Below are 14,652 nucleotides of genomic sequence, written 5' to 3'. Positions count from 1 at the left end.
CCAGCGTCGGTCTGTGGGACGGGCTGGAGGAGGAGGAGGCCTCCAGTTCCGTGGACATCGGGGAGTGACAAGGAGAATCGGGCACCGCTGTCTCCTCGTACTCCGGGCCCCCCGGAGGGGACACCTCTGATGAGGAGTATCCCCTACGTTGCAGTTTTTTCTGCGGTGACACCTCCGAATGGCGTGAGGAGTGCCAGGATGAGTGTCTCGATCGGTGCCCGTCTCGGTGGCGGGACGGGGATCGGGATCGTCTGTGCATCGCATGGTCTCCCGAGGCCCCCAAGTGGATAGGGCTGGAAGCGGTGGATCGCAACTGGGTTTGCGATGCGGGTTCTTGCGATGCTACCCAAGTCTGGTAAGGAGTACGGAAGAACTCTTCCTGACTATGCCCAGGGCTTCGAGTATCGATCGGAGGTCTGGTCCCATGCTGGCGCGGAGGCGTAATGGGTTCTAATGGCGGCATATCGGTAAGCGAGGCTTGCCGCGTGGGCATCGCCGCCCTCCCCCGTTCGTCCTCGTCGGTTGTCGAGGTCGAACGGTGTGGGGGAGGGGGAGGGGGCGGACCGCCCCTTTGGACCGGTACCGGGAGGTCACCCTGTATGGCAGCGATGAGCCCGGGTCCGATGGTCTGCATGAGCTCAACGAATTGAGCTTCCAGCACGGACCGTAGCGAAGCCGATAAGGAGGGATCCGCACCGAAAGGGGGTCCTCCTGCACGGACATCGCGCTCCTTCGAGGCCGAGTGCTTCTGCTTAGTAGCTTTCGGCACTTTGATGACCATTGGTGGCACTGTGGAAGGAAGAGGTACCTGAACCGAGGAGACCGGGGCAGGCACCGACGTCGAGCTCATGGATGGTGTCGGGGTGAGCGATGCCGGTTTCACCACACTCGATGCAGGAGGGGTCGATGCCGGTTTCGCCCGAACCGGGGAGGTATCAGATGAAGTGGAGGCTGAGGGGTCCTTAGCTGCGTCCATCTTGAACATCGATTCCCACAATAGGCAACGCCGCTTGAATGAGCGTGCCGTAAGGGTAGAGCAAGGCCTGCACGATTTCGGAATGTGGTCAGGGCCCAAACACTGCAAACAGCGCCCGTGAGGGTCCGTGAGTGAAATCGCGCGTTGGCACTTGCTGCACTTTTTAAACCCGGTGATTGGCCGGGACATAGGCCGGAAAATCTCCGAGGTCGAAGCCAGTGGGCCTGAGCCACGTGGCCGGCCCGTTCGACCCGCCGGAGGAAATAATCTTCTTTTTTTTTTTTTTTTTTTTACTGAAAAAGAAAAGAACTGTTAACTGTAATTAAAAGAAAGCGAAAACGCGGACAAGGAAGGCAAATTTAACTGAATTCAGCTAGCGCATGATGAAGTTGAACTTCTCAGCTCCGCGGAAAAGAAAGAACTGAGGAGACACGCCCGGATCTCCGGGTAGGAAGGCACCGGCGCATGCGCGGTGCGGGCATCTAGAAACTTTAAGTTTCTACAAGCAACACGTGCTTGTGAGACGTCCGTACCGGGGCTCTGTCTGATGACATCACCCACTAGTGAGAATACCTGCCTGCTTGTCCTGGGATAAAACCTTCACCATGAATTTTTCAAAAACAAAATTGGTATTTTTGGATCTGATAATTATTCAACTATCAGATCATTTTGATTTTGAAGTTTACACCAAGCCCATTGACCGTAACACTTTTCTACAATTTAATAGTTGTCATCCAGTAAGCCTGAGGAGAAATCTCCCTTTTTCCCAGTTCTTACGATTGAAGAGAAATTGTTCTACAGACAAAACGTTTAAAAAACATTCTAAAAATTTAAGTAGGAAACTTGAAAAAAGAGGCTATCCTAAAGACATTCTGAAAAAAGCATTCAAAAGAGCGAAGTATTATCAACGGGACTGGCTGTTACAAAAGAAGATAAAATCCACTGAGAACACCTTGTCAGATAAGTTCACTTGTGTACTTCGTTATTCCACACATGGTAATTCCATTGCAAGAATTCTTAAGAATAATTGGAAGATCTTACAAACTAAGCCCACTTTTAAAGATCAGGAGCTACGGATAGCTTTTTCACGTGGCAGCAATTTCAAAGATTTATTATCTCCAACAGTAAACACTATAGAAGAAAAATCAGTAAGATTACTACCGTTGGGCTTTTATAAATGTGGCTGATGCAGCATTTGTGAACAGACATTGACACAAAAGAGTTTCATTAACCCTCAAGATGGCAAAAAATATGACATTAGACATTTCTTAACCTGCGATTCTAATCATATTGTCTACGTGATCATATGCCCATGCAATATGTTTTACGTAGGCATGTCCACTCGTCCTTTTAGAGTGAGAATGACAGAGCACAAGTCTAGTCTTAAATGTAATAAACTGAATGCCCCTCTGGTAGAACATTGCACTGAAAAGAAGCATACATTTTCAGATTTAAGATTCTTCTGTATTGATAAGGAATGCACGCATCCCAGAGGAGGTGATAGAAAAAGGAGATTACAACAAAGAGAGTCCCGTTGGATTTTTAGATTGGGTACTTTGAAACCCAAGGGACTCAATACAACAGTAGATTGGTGCTCTTTCTTTTAATATCTTGTTACATGGACAGTGTAAGGAGTCAGGTTTTGACAGTATTAAACATGCACAGTTAGTATCAGTAACAGCTGTAGGTAAGCTTTAAAGCGCATGCGTGGCGTTCGGTGGTTGCCAGCGCCAGTTTTCAACTTTAAAGATTGAGCTTTAATAATAATAATAATAATAATAACTTTATTCTTATATACCGCCAACAATCTTGCGACTTCTAGGCGGTTTACAATAAAGAGAAACTGTACAGACAGCGATTTACAGAGTATAGCAGTGTACATCTGATTATAACAACATTAATCGTGATAACAACAGTTCGTATGCTGCAGGGCCATGCGGCTTACAAAGAATTAGAAAAATTCCATAAATTGAATGGAGTATTCATAGTTAGTGATTAGGGTTAACAGTTTACAAGTTCGGTTTTGGGATGGTATTACGAAGGGGGGCTATTGTCCTGGTTCGTTCCCTAGGTATTTCGAGAACAGGTAAGTTTTTAGGTGTTTCCTAAATTCTCCATATTTGTTTGTGTGTGTAATTAATTTTTCTAGGTCTTTGCCCCATAAGGCTGCTTGATACAATAGAAGTTGTTGATGGTATCTCTTATATTTGCATCCTCTAGCCGGTGGGGAGACAAATTTCAGGTGTGTTCTTCTCTCATGTCTGTTGGTTGGGAATGAGAAGAGGTCTGTTATGTATTTAGGGGCTAGACCGTGTAATACCTTGAAGCAGAGACATCCCAGCTTGAACTTCGTTCGTGCCTCCATTGGCAGCCAGTGCAGGAGTTGGTAGGAAGGGGTTATGTGATCAGACTTCTTCAGCCCGAAAATCAGCCTGACTGCTGCGTTTTGTATTAGTTGTAGTCTCTGCATTTGCTTCTGGGAGATTGCCAGACGGGTAATGTTGCAATAATCAAGGTGGTTTAGTATTAGGGATTGCACTAGAATTCTGAAAGCTGAAGCGTTGAATAATGCTCTAATGGACCTAAGTTTCCAGAGAGTGAAAAACCCTTTTTTGATTAGGGAGTCCACATGGTCTTTCATTGTTAGACCTTGGTCTAGTATTACCCCCAGAACCTTCATCGTTGGTTGAATGGGGTAGTTAAGATTGTTAATGCGTAATGATTTTGTCGTATTATGTGCGTGTGGCGAGGCTATAAAGAATTTAGTTTTGTCTGAATTGAGCTTCAGTTTGAATTCTGTAGTCCATTGTTCCATCAGGTTTAGCGCTTCTGTTGTTATGGGGGTGATTTCGGAGGGAGATGCATTAAACGGGATAATGATTGTGAAGTCATCTGCATAACTGAATACTTTTATACCTCGCTGGGCCAGCTGCAAGCCTAGTGAAGATATATAGACGTTGAAGAGTAGTGGGGATAGTGGGGACCCCTGTGGAACGCCTGATGGGCAACAGCGCAGTAAGTACTCGTCTTTGATATTAGTTTGTCTACAAAAACTGATTTATATGTTTTTTAAAGAGTTTTATTTTCCATTTTTAGATACTTACCCCTGATGAAGCCCCTAATAGGGTGAAACGGGGCCCGTTGGGTTGGAATTCGCAACTATATATCACACCGACAACAAACACCAATTAAGCTAAGTGCCGGTTTCAGTTGCGTCTCAACATTACAGTTGCACATTAAGTTTATTGCACAGTGCACATTGCATTATAAAAATTCTTTAAAAAAAGTTTTAGAATACTCTATAGCTCGATGAAAGATACCACTTCCCTGCTTAAGTTGGCTAAGATTCAATATGGTAGCTAACGCAGGCGTCTGAGAGCTTAAGAGTTAAACATCTTTGATGACAACACTATAAGTCCTAGTTTTGTTCTATATTATAGTCGGAGGACTTTTTTCCATTACCTTGACAGAGTGTGTTCCAATAAATTGAAGTCGCTGGGTCGGAATGAGGTGCGACTTGGGTAGATTGATTTTGAATCCCAACAGTCGAAGGAAGTGAATGGTCTGATTGGTGGCAAGCAGAACCACCTGAGGGGAATGAGCCTTGATCAACCAGTCGTCCAGATAAGGGAAGACTTGAAAGTTGTGAGAGCGGAGATAGGCCGCTACCACAATCAGACATTTGGTGAATACCCTGGGAGAGGAGGCCAGGCCGAAGGGTAGCTTGTACTGATAATGATGTTGACTGATGAGAAAGCGCAGATATTGCCTGGACGTCAGATGGATAGGAATATGTGTGTAAGCCTCTTTGAGATCGAGGGAGCATAGCCAGTCGCCCTGAGTGAGAAGAGGGTAGAGGGTGGCAAGAGAGAGCATTTTGAACTTCTCTTTGACCAAACATTTGTTGAGATCTCTGAGATCTAAGATGGGTCTGAAGTCTCCGGTCTTTTTGGGAACTAGAAAGTACCTGGAGTAAAATCCCTGACCTCGCTGATCTTGAGGAACTTCTTCGATGGCATTGAGAAGGAGGGATTGAACCTCTTGAGCGAGAAGGAGGGACTGAGACTTGTTGGAAGCAGACTCTTTTGGTAGGCCTAACGGCGGAGGAGTCTGAAAATTGAGGGAGTAGCCGTGGGCTATGATCGAGAGCACCCACTGGTCGGTGGTGATTACTTCCCATCGAGAGTGAAAAATGGTTAATCGACCTCCTATGGGCTGTGGAAGAGGACAGGAGGGAGGAAGACTGGCAATGCCCTGGAGAAGAGAGTCAAAAGGGTTGAGTCGGCTTAGTCTGAGTGACAGGTTTTATGACAGGCGGCTGTTGTTGCTGTTGCCGTTGCCTCCGAGGTTGAGGAGGAAGAGGCTGAACTGGACGAGCAGAAAACCGCCTCTGATATGATGGCTGCTGTCTAAAAGGACGAAGAGGAGGAGGTTTCTTCTTATTTTTCAATAAAGTATCCCACCTCGTCTCATGGGCAGAAAGCTTTTGAGTGGTGGTATCCATAGACTCTCCAAACAGCTCATCCCCTAGGCAGGGAGCATTGGCGAGGCGGTCCTGGTGGTTAATATCAAGGTCTGAGACACGAAGCCAAGCCAATCGCCTCATCGCCACAGACATAGCCGTGGCTCGGGATGTGAGTTCAAAAGTATCATAGATGGAACGGACCATAAACTTCCTGAGTTGCAAAAGACTGGAAGTGCATTGTTGAAATGCAGGAAGCTTGCGGTCAGGAATATACTTTTGAAAAGAGGCTACTTGTTGGATTAGATGTTTCAGGTAGAAGGAGAAGTGAAACCCATAATTACCTGAACGCTTAGCCAACATTGCATTTTGGTAAAGTCTTTTACCAAATTTATCCATGGCCTTGCCCTCTCTGCCAGGAGGGACAGAGGCATACACACTAGAGCCAGCAGATTTTTTGAGGGTTGACTCCACCAGTAGAGATTCATGGGGCAACTGGTGTTTGTCAAACCCTGGAATGGGAATCACTTTATAAAGCGATTCCAGCTTTCTAGGAGCTCCTGGAATGGTTAGAGGAGTTTCTAAATTTTTGTAAAAAGTTTCCCTCAAGATGTCGTGAAGAGGTAACTTTAAAAATTCTTTAGGAGGTTGGTCAAAATCCAAAGCATCGAGAAATGCCTTGGATTTCTTAGAGTCAGACTCTAAGGGGATTGAAAGGGTGTCTGACATCTCCTTAAGAAACTTAGTGAAGGAGGAGTGCTCTGGCTTACTAGCAGGATCCTGCACCGATGGATCATCCTCATCTGATGAATAATCTTCGGTACCGAGGGGGTCATCAGAATCATCCCACAAATCAGGGTCCCGTACCGATGGGAGACGGCCCTGAGAAAGGGGAGTTGAAGATTCGGTATGCTTGGTTTTGCGTACCGACTTTCCTGACCGTGTCGACACCGTACCCGGTGACTGTACAGCGGTACGGGTGTCAGAGAACGGTACCGGATCAGAAGCGCTGAAGTGACTTCGGTTCCGCCGACAGAATAGGCATAGATACAGATTTGTGCGGTGCCGATAACGTCGATGCCGATAACAGGGGCTGGTCGACAATCGGCGCCGAAGGCTCAGTAGGTACCGACACTGGAAGGTTCGGAGTCAGCAGAGCCGGGAACAATTGTTGTAATTGCTCCGTAAGCTGGACCTGAAGGATGGATGCTATTCTCTCATCCAAAGACGGTCCCGATGGCACCGGTACCGCTTTTTTCTTGCTCGGTACCTGCGGTGCAGCTCGACGCTCAGGCGAAGTCGATGCCGATGAAGAGGCAGTAACTTCTATGGGAGCGGAGCGTTTGCAGGGCCGGCGTGCAGTCTGCAGGACTTGGCTCACTGCTTGCTCGACTGGCGGGCCAAGGACAGTAGGGGATGGCTTCTTAGCCGGCTTACCTACAAGGCTGCGATACCGAGGATGGATCTTGCGGTGTCGAAGTCACCGGTGCCGATTTGGTGGAAGATGTCAGTGTCGATGCCGGGGGTACTTCCATGGCGGCACCGAAAAGAATCCGCTGCTGAATTTGGCGGTTCTTTAGAATTCTCTTTTGAAGAGAACTACAGCGGGTGCACGTTTCTGCCCTATGGTCCGGACCCAGACACTGAAGGCACCACTTGTGCGGGTCGGAGAGGGAAATAGGACATGCACACCGCTGACACTTCTTAAAACCCAGTGAAGGGGGCATGAAGGGAAAAACAGCCATAGCAAAATCAAAGCCCGAGGCTTCGATGGTGCCAACAGGCCCCGCCGGGGCCGACCGAAAAAAAGTAAAAAAAAAAAAAAAGACCTTTTTTTTTTTTTTAAAACAAAAGAAAGAAAACAAGAACGTGAAATGTTCACGAGGAAAACAAACGCGCGAGCGGGAAGGCGAGTAAAAATAGAAAAATTTTTCCAACAGCCGTTGGAACACGCATCTTCTTAGCTCCGCGGAAACTAAGAAACTGGGGACCGCGCGCCTTCGTTGGGTGGGAAGGCACTCGCGCACGCGCGGTGCGGCCTAGCTAGAACTTTCTAAGTTCTTAGAGTGCAATCACTCTAAAATTGTCCGTACCGGGGCTCTGTCGGTGCCGTCACCCATCAGTCAAGAATATGCTGTCTGCTTGTCCTGGGATAATGTAAGCATCTATATGCATAATGATATAACCACCCACACAAGCATCATTCTTGGACGTGATTGGTCCTTGAAAACTAACAGCAAGTAATTTTAGTTTTAGCTTTTATGCAGTAGTTATCCTAACTTGAGCAACAAAGCAATCAAGGCTTTGTTTACCGTTTGAATCTTCTTATCTTTGCGAACGTGGATTTTCAGCTCTGACAAATTAAATCGAAGAAAAAAAAAGACTGACTGCAGATGGTGGATGATGAAATGCGTGTTGCTTTGTTGACTAGCGAGCCTCGTTTGAGTTAATTTGCACTCAAAAACAAGCTCATCCATCGCATTGATTAACAATGCTATTCTATCCTCTTTAGTTTCACAGTTAAATTACCTATACATAGCTTAAAGAACTTTAAATAAATAACTCTCAAATTTAATTTTTGGTTTTGCAGATTTATCATTTTAGTTATAATGTGCCATAAAAAACATTTGCTCCATTTAGTGTACCGGAGCTAAAAAGATTTGAGACACTGATCTATACAGATCCACTTACCATTTAGCCCTACCAAAACTAATAGTTTGGTATTGGTTGGAAGGATAATCATAGAATTCAGTAACTTGCATTTCATTAATCTATGAAAAGAGTATTATTATATTCCTAGGGGTTCAAATTAGTACATTCCTTAATCTTTAAATTACAACTACAAAGAGAACAAACTACTTTTCACATACCGGATCAATAGAACACATCAGACAATGTCACTCAAGAGTCGAAAATAACTCCTGGAGTTTTGGGGAGAAGTTAATAGCGTACAAATCCTCCATCGACTGTGTAATACGAGCTCCCAGATATTTAATACTCCTTTGTGCACAGCGAAATGGATAAGTACGCTGGAGTCAGGCTACAGAGGCCTGGGGAAGTGAGCCATTTAATATTTCTGATTTAGAGAAATTCACCTTGAACCTCAATAGCTGACCATAAGCTTACAGCAATGTCATAAGCAGAAAGAACACCTCTGCACGAGTCACTATTAATAAAATATCAGCAGCAAAAAGAGTGACCTTCAGATCAAACAGACCCCAAGACACTCCCTTTATACTAGCATAGGCGCAGATAGACTGGGCCAAAGGCTCCATCACTATAGCAAACAAAAGGGAGGAGAAAGGGTAACTGCCTTGTTCTGTACAGAGGGAAAGTAACAGAATGAAAATGATTCATCTTTAGGCCAGAGGGTCTGCATAAATTAGTCGGAGCCAAGCCAAGTAGCGTCCTTCCATTTCCATCTTCCATAATTCTGAAAACATTAAGGGCCAACAGACCCAATCAAATGCTTTTTCGGCATCCAGGGATAAGAGGTGTTGAGAGGGTTTAAAATTGAAATAATTTTGTCAAGATGAGGGAATATCTAACAGAGTTTTTAGCTAAACAGGAACAGCTGGGGGAAGCATTTGAAAAACAGGGAAAAAAATTGAAAGGAGCTATTTTAGGAGCAACAAACCTTTTGGGAAAGTATGCAAAAGGAAAAGGCGGCAGCCATGGTTCTCAAAACTAGTAGCTAAAAAGGTAAGGGAAAGGTGATTAGCATATAAATTATAAGGCAGCCCAGAAATAAGTCAACAGGCTACAATACTAGCTGATAAGTAGTCAGGCAAACAAAGATGCAAATGGAAGAAGAAAATAGTCAATAAGATAAAATTTGGAGTGAAGTAGGCCGCTGTCGAAGCCTACACCGAGAGAGACCTCACACTATATATTGTTATCAAGCAAAAAGTATATTTATTAATAAATCATTAACAGCTTACAAGAATAAATCATTCAGCATATAGAGTAACAGAATGTGATCTTCAGGCCTGAGGATCCTCTGATGTCTGTTCTGTTTACTTCCGCTTAAAGGCCTATTTTTATACATTTCTTGGTGGCCAGCACCACATTGGTCTAAATCACACGATACATCTTTATTGGTTCTTTTCCTATACATCATTACATCTGTAATTCATTTATTGGTTTATATATTTGTGTCACGCTATACGTCAGTTCAGTTTATCGTAAGGCCTATCCTTTTCCCACAAGTGCCCCTTTAATCTACCATATCAGCAACTTCGGAACCTGATCCCTCCGCCCTGTTATCACAAGACACATCTTACTAAATGTAATTCTCGAGAATTCTATTCTGAGATGTATTCATCATAACAGGTGTGAGGCTCTGTTGTTATGCAAAAAGTGTCAAGTATTGCTGGTTTGTTTCGCTTAGGCCAGCAGGGTATTTCCCAACCAGTACATGACAGCTGGCAAGTGCAGTCAGAAATGTCTTTTTAGTTTATCAATATATTTTGAGTTGTTAGAGCAAGAGAGGAGAAAGGGGATTTTTTCCCATTTGATATCTGGTTTCTTCACCTTTAGTGTCATCCAAAGGACTTACTGTGCTTCACCTGTATCATACCAGGACTTTTTGAATGTATTTTCCTTCATACCAGAGCTTACCGTATTTTCCCTCTTCCTCTCAGGAGACAATACATTCTTTAGATATGGAAATGATAGGATAGTACTGTGAGGCTCAAAAGGTGAAAGGGAGAAATACGTAAAGCTAATAAGGCTACTACTACTGTTTATCATTTCTATAGTGCTGAAAGGCATATCCATCACTTTACATTTAACATGCAATAGATGGTCCCTGCTAAGACGAGCTTACAATCTAATTTGTACATGGGAAAAGATAAGCAGAATTGCAGTGTGTTCACAGATGAAAAGTCAGAAGTAGGCCCAGAGAAAACATTCTAATAAAAATGGATGTGTGGTAGACCTTGAATGAATTTCAGAAGACTGTGTTCATGAGAAGCTGATTAAATTAAAGATAAACAAAAAATGGGGCCAGATGGGATACATCCGAGGGTTACTGAAAAAAAACTTAGAGAAGTTCTGGCAGCCTGCTGCTTTTAATACTTTTCAATACTTCTCTAGAATTGGGAATGGCTTCTCCACAAAAATGGGAGTAAGGTGAAAGTTTTCCTCTATGCTAAGTAAAAGGAAATGCTTCTAAAACAGAGGATAAAGTGGTTTCTGGAATAAAATGGATTGCGGGACCCAAGGCAGCATGGTTTTACTAGAAGGAGGTCTTGTCAAACAAATCTGATTAACTTCTTTGACTCAGTGACCAAACAGTTGGATTCAGGGGGGAGTTCTAGATGTGGTGTACTCAGATTTTAGTAAAACCTTTTAAATGGTTCCAACAAAGGGCATCTGATAAATAAATTGAGTACCCTCAGTCTGGACCAAAAAGTGACTGAGTTAGAAACTGGTTAAGTGGAAAAAGACAGAGGGTGGTGCTAAAGGGGTTTACTCTAAGAAAAACATGTTACCTGTGGTATACAAAAGAATATAAGAATAATCATACTGAGTCAGACCAATGGTCCATCCAGTCCAGTATCCTGCTTCCAATAGTAGCCAAGCCAGGTCACAAGTGTCTGGCAGAACCCCAAATAATACAAACATTCCATGTTACTGATTAGTGCTGCCCGATGAATCGATTTGAATTGATTAAATAACATTAAAAAAAAAAATTGGCTTCCCGATTCGGACCCTCCCCTCTCACCCCCTAAAGCAGGAGCGGCAGCGCTGCACTTGCTGGCCGGCCGCTGCCGCACCTGCTTTAGGGAGGGAGGAGGAAAGGTCAGTCAGGAAGTGCTGATATCGGCTTCCCCCCCCCCCCCGGTTCTCCCCCTTGCGTCCGTTTTCCCACCCTGGCCTCCACGCTCCGTTTACCTTATAGATGCAATCTGCAAAGAAGATCGCGATTATAGCGGCTTTGCAAACTGCTTTGAGCTGTTTCCTCTGCGATCCTGCCTCTGACGTCAGAGGAAGGGTGGGACCGCAGCAGAGGAAACAGCTCAAAGCAGTTTGCAAAGCTGCTATAACCGCGATCTTCTTTGCAGGTTGCATCTATAAGGTAAATGGTGCGGGGAGGCCAGGGGAACACGGAGGCCTTCCGGGGGGGGGGGGGGGTGCGCAGTCCTTCAGGGTGGGATAGGCCTTGGGGGGTGCAGGCCTTTAAGGGGGGAACAGGCCTTTAAGGGGACAGGCCAGGGATGGTAGCATAGGCCTTTAAGGGAGGGAGGGAAGGGAAGTTCAAAGAGACGTGCATATGCCGGACTTTGGGGGGGGAAGAAATAATGGGTCTAAAAATAGAGGAGAGGGAGAGATATGATGGACAATGGGATTTAAGGAGGAACGGAACAGAAAGGGAGAGAAGTTGGACACAAGGGATGGTGTGGAGGGGGGGATAGAGATAGGAGGGTAGTTGGGAAAAGAAAGGGAGAGATGGTGGACCCTGGGGTAGTGAGAAGGAGGGAGAGATGCTGGATGAAAGGGTAATTAAGAAAAGGTGGATCTGTGGATGGAGATGAAAAAAAAAGAAAGATGCCAGACCTCTGGGGGAGGGAAGGGAAATGAAAGAGGAGGACAGAGATGGCAGATGGATGTTTAGCACGGAGAAAGAAGGAGACCCTGGCAAGCAAGTTAACAGAAGACAACCAGAGCCTGGGACCAACAAGATTTGAATAAAGACCAGACAACAAAAGGTAGAAAAACATTTTATTTTCCATTTTGTGATTACAATATGTCAGATTTGAAACATGTATCCTGCCAGTGCTGGTGTTAGACCGCAAACGTGAGCTAGGATTTAACAGAGAGAAAGGAAGTCTTTTTTGTTTGTTTATTTTGTTTACACCACAGCACCAGTGTAGTTAGGAGAAGGCAAAGGGGGTGAAGAGGCTATAAAATAAACCCACCAGGATGTTTGGGCAGGAAAATCGAATCAAATCAAAAAACCAATTCAGTAGGATGAATCGAATCCAAATTTTTTTCCCTGAATCGGGCAGCACTACTACTGATCCCAGGGCAAGCTGTGGTTTCTCCCATGTCTCTCTCATTAGCAGAAAATTTTCTCCAGAAACTTGTCCAAAACTTTTTTTAACCCAGACATGTTACCCAGACTGTTACCACATCCTCTAGCAATGCATTCCAGAGCTTAATTATTTGTTGAGTGAAAAATATTTCCTCCTCTTTGTTTTTAAAAGTATTTCCATTTAATTTCATTGTGTTCCCTAGTCTTTGCACGTTTTGAAATAATAAAAAATTGATTCACTTGTACCTGTTCTACACCACTCAGGATTTTGTAGACTTCAATCATATCCTTCCTCAGCCCTCTCTTTTCCAAGCTGAAGAGGCCCTAACCTCTTTAGCCTTTCCTCATATGAGTGGAATTCAATTCCCTTTATCATTTGTCATTTTTTAAACATCTTTTCTAATTCTGCTACATCTTGTTTAAAGATATGGTGACCAGAACCTGAACACAATACTCAAGATGGGTCACACCAAGAAGCGATACAGAGGGACGATTATATTCTTGGTCTTATTTTCCATCCTTTCCTAGTATCCTGTTTGCTTTTTTTTTTTTTTTTGCAGGGGGGCTGCTGCCACACACTAAACAAAAGATTTCAGTTTATTGTCTTCAATGACACCTAGAACGTTTTCTTTGGTGCCAACTCCTAAGGTGGACCCTAGCGTCTCGTAACTATGATTTGGATTATTTTTCTCAGTGTGCATCACTTTGCATTTGTAACATTAAATTTCATCTGCCATTTGGATGCCCAGTCTTAAGTCTTCCAATTCCTAAGGACTTCCTGCAATTTTTCACTGTACATGTGTTTTAGCAGCTTTAAATTTGCAGATGACACAAAACTATTCAATTACCTAACTTGTCATTTTAATTTCTAGATCATTTACAATATGTTAAATAGCACCAGTCCCAGAACAGATCTCTGTGGCATTCCACTATTCACCCTACTCCATTGAGAAAAATGGCCAATTAACCCTACCCTCTGTTTTCTGTCCAATAACTAATTCCTAATCTGCAAAAGAACATTGCCTCTTATCCCATGACTTTTTAATTTTCTCAGGAATCTCTCATGAGGAACTTTGTCAAAAGCTTTCTAAAAAAAAAAAATCTAGATACATTACATCAACCGGCTTCCCTTTATCCGCATGTTTATTCACACATTCAAAGAAATAAAGCAAATTAGTGAGGCAAGACTTGGCTGAATCCAAGCTGACTCTACCCTAATAAACCATGTTTGTCTATGTGTTCTGTATTTCCACTATTTGCCTGGTACTGAAATCAGGCTTACCTGTTGAAATTTCCCAAATCACCTCTGGAAACCTTTTAAAATGTTGGTGTTACATGGCCACCCTCCAATCTTTAGGCACCATGGACGATTTTAATGACAGGTTACAAATCATCACAGGGATCAGTCCTTACCCTTTACTCTTTTTAAACATCTTTGTGAGCGATAATGTGGTAAGGCTGTTGGGTAAGATTTGGCTCTTTGCAAATAACAAAACTCTGTAATAGGACAGACACTCCTGATGGTATGGATAGCATGAAGCAGGATCCAGCAAAGCTAGAATGGTCCAGAAATGGACAGGGTCATGCACTTGGGCTACAGAAACCCAAGCTAGCAGTATCATTTGGGCAAGGGGGGGAATCTTTCAGAGCTCAAAAGAAGAGCAGGACTTAGGGATGATCATTTCTAATATTTTAAGGTGGCTAACGGGGACAAAGGTTAACTGCCAAAACTAGAAGGATGCTTGGGTGCACAGGAAGAGGAATGGCCAGCAGGAAACAGGAGGTGATAGTGCCTCTGTATAAGTCTCTTGTACAATTTTGGAGACCACATCTTCAAAAGCATATAAACAGAATAGTCAGTGGCTACTAAAATGGTCAGTGGTCTTCATCACAAAGCACAGAGACACTCTCACAGTCCTCAATATGTATATTCTGGAAGAAAGATGAGAGAGAGGAGATATGATTTGAGACAGTTAAATATTGCTACAGTTTGTATAAATACACAGGAGGCAGGTCTCTTTCAACTGAAAGGCAGCTCTAGAATGAAAGGGTAAAAGATGAAAGGGATAATCAACTCAGAAGTAATATAAGGAAATACTTATTTACAGAAAAGGTAGTGGATGCATTGAACAACTTCTCAGTGGAGGTGATGGAGATGAGAACAGTCTCTAATTC

This window comes from Geotrypetes seraphini, chromosome 10 (assembly GCF_902459505.1).
Source record: "Geotrypetes seraphini chromosome 10, aGeoSer1.1, whole genome shotgun sequence".
NCBI lineage: Eukaryota > Metazoa > Chordata > Amphibia > Gymnophiona > Dermophiidae > Geotrypetes > Geotrypetes seraphini.
The sequence above is the reverse complement of the archived record's forward strand: the minus strand, read 5'-3'. Positions refer to the sequence as shown.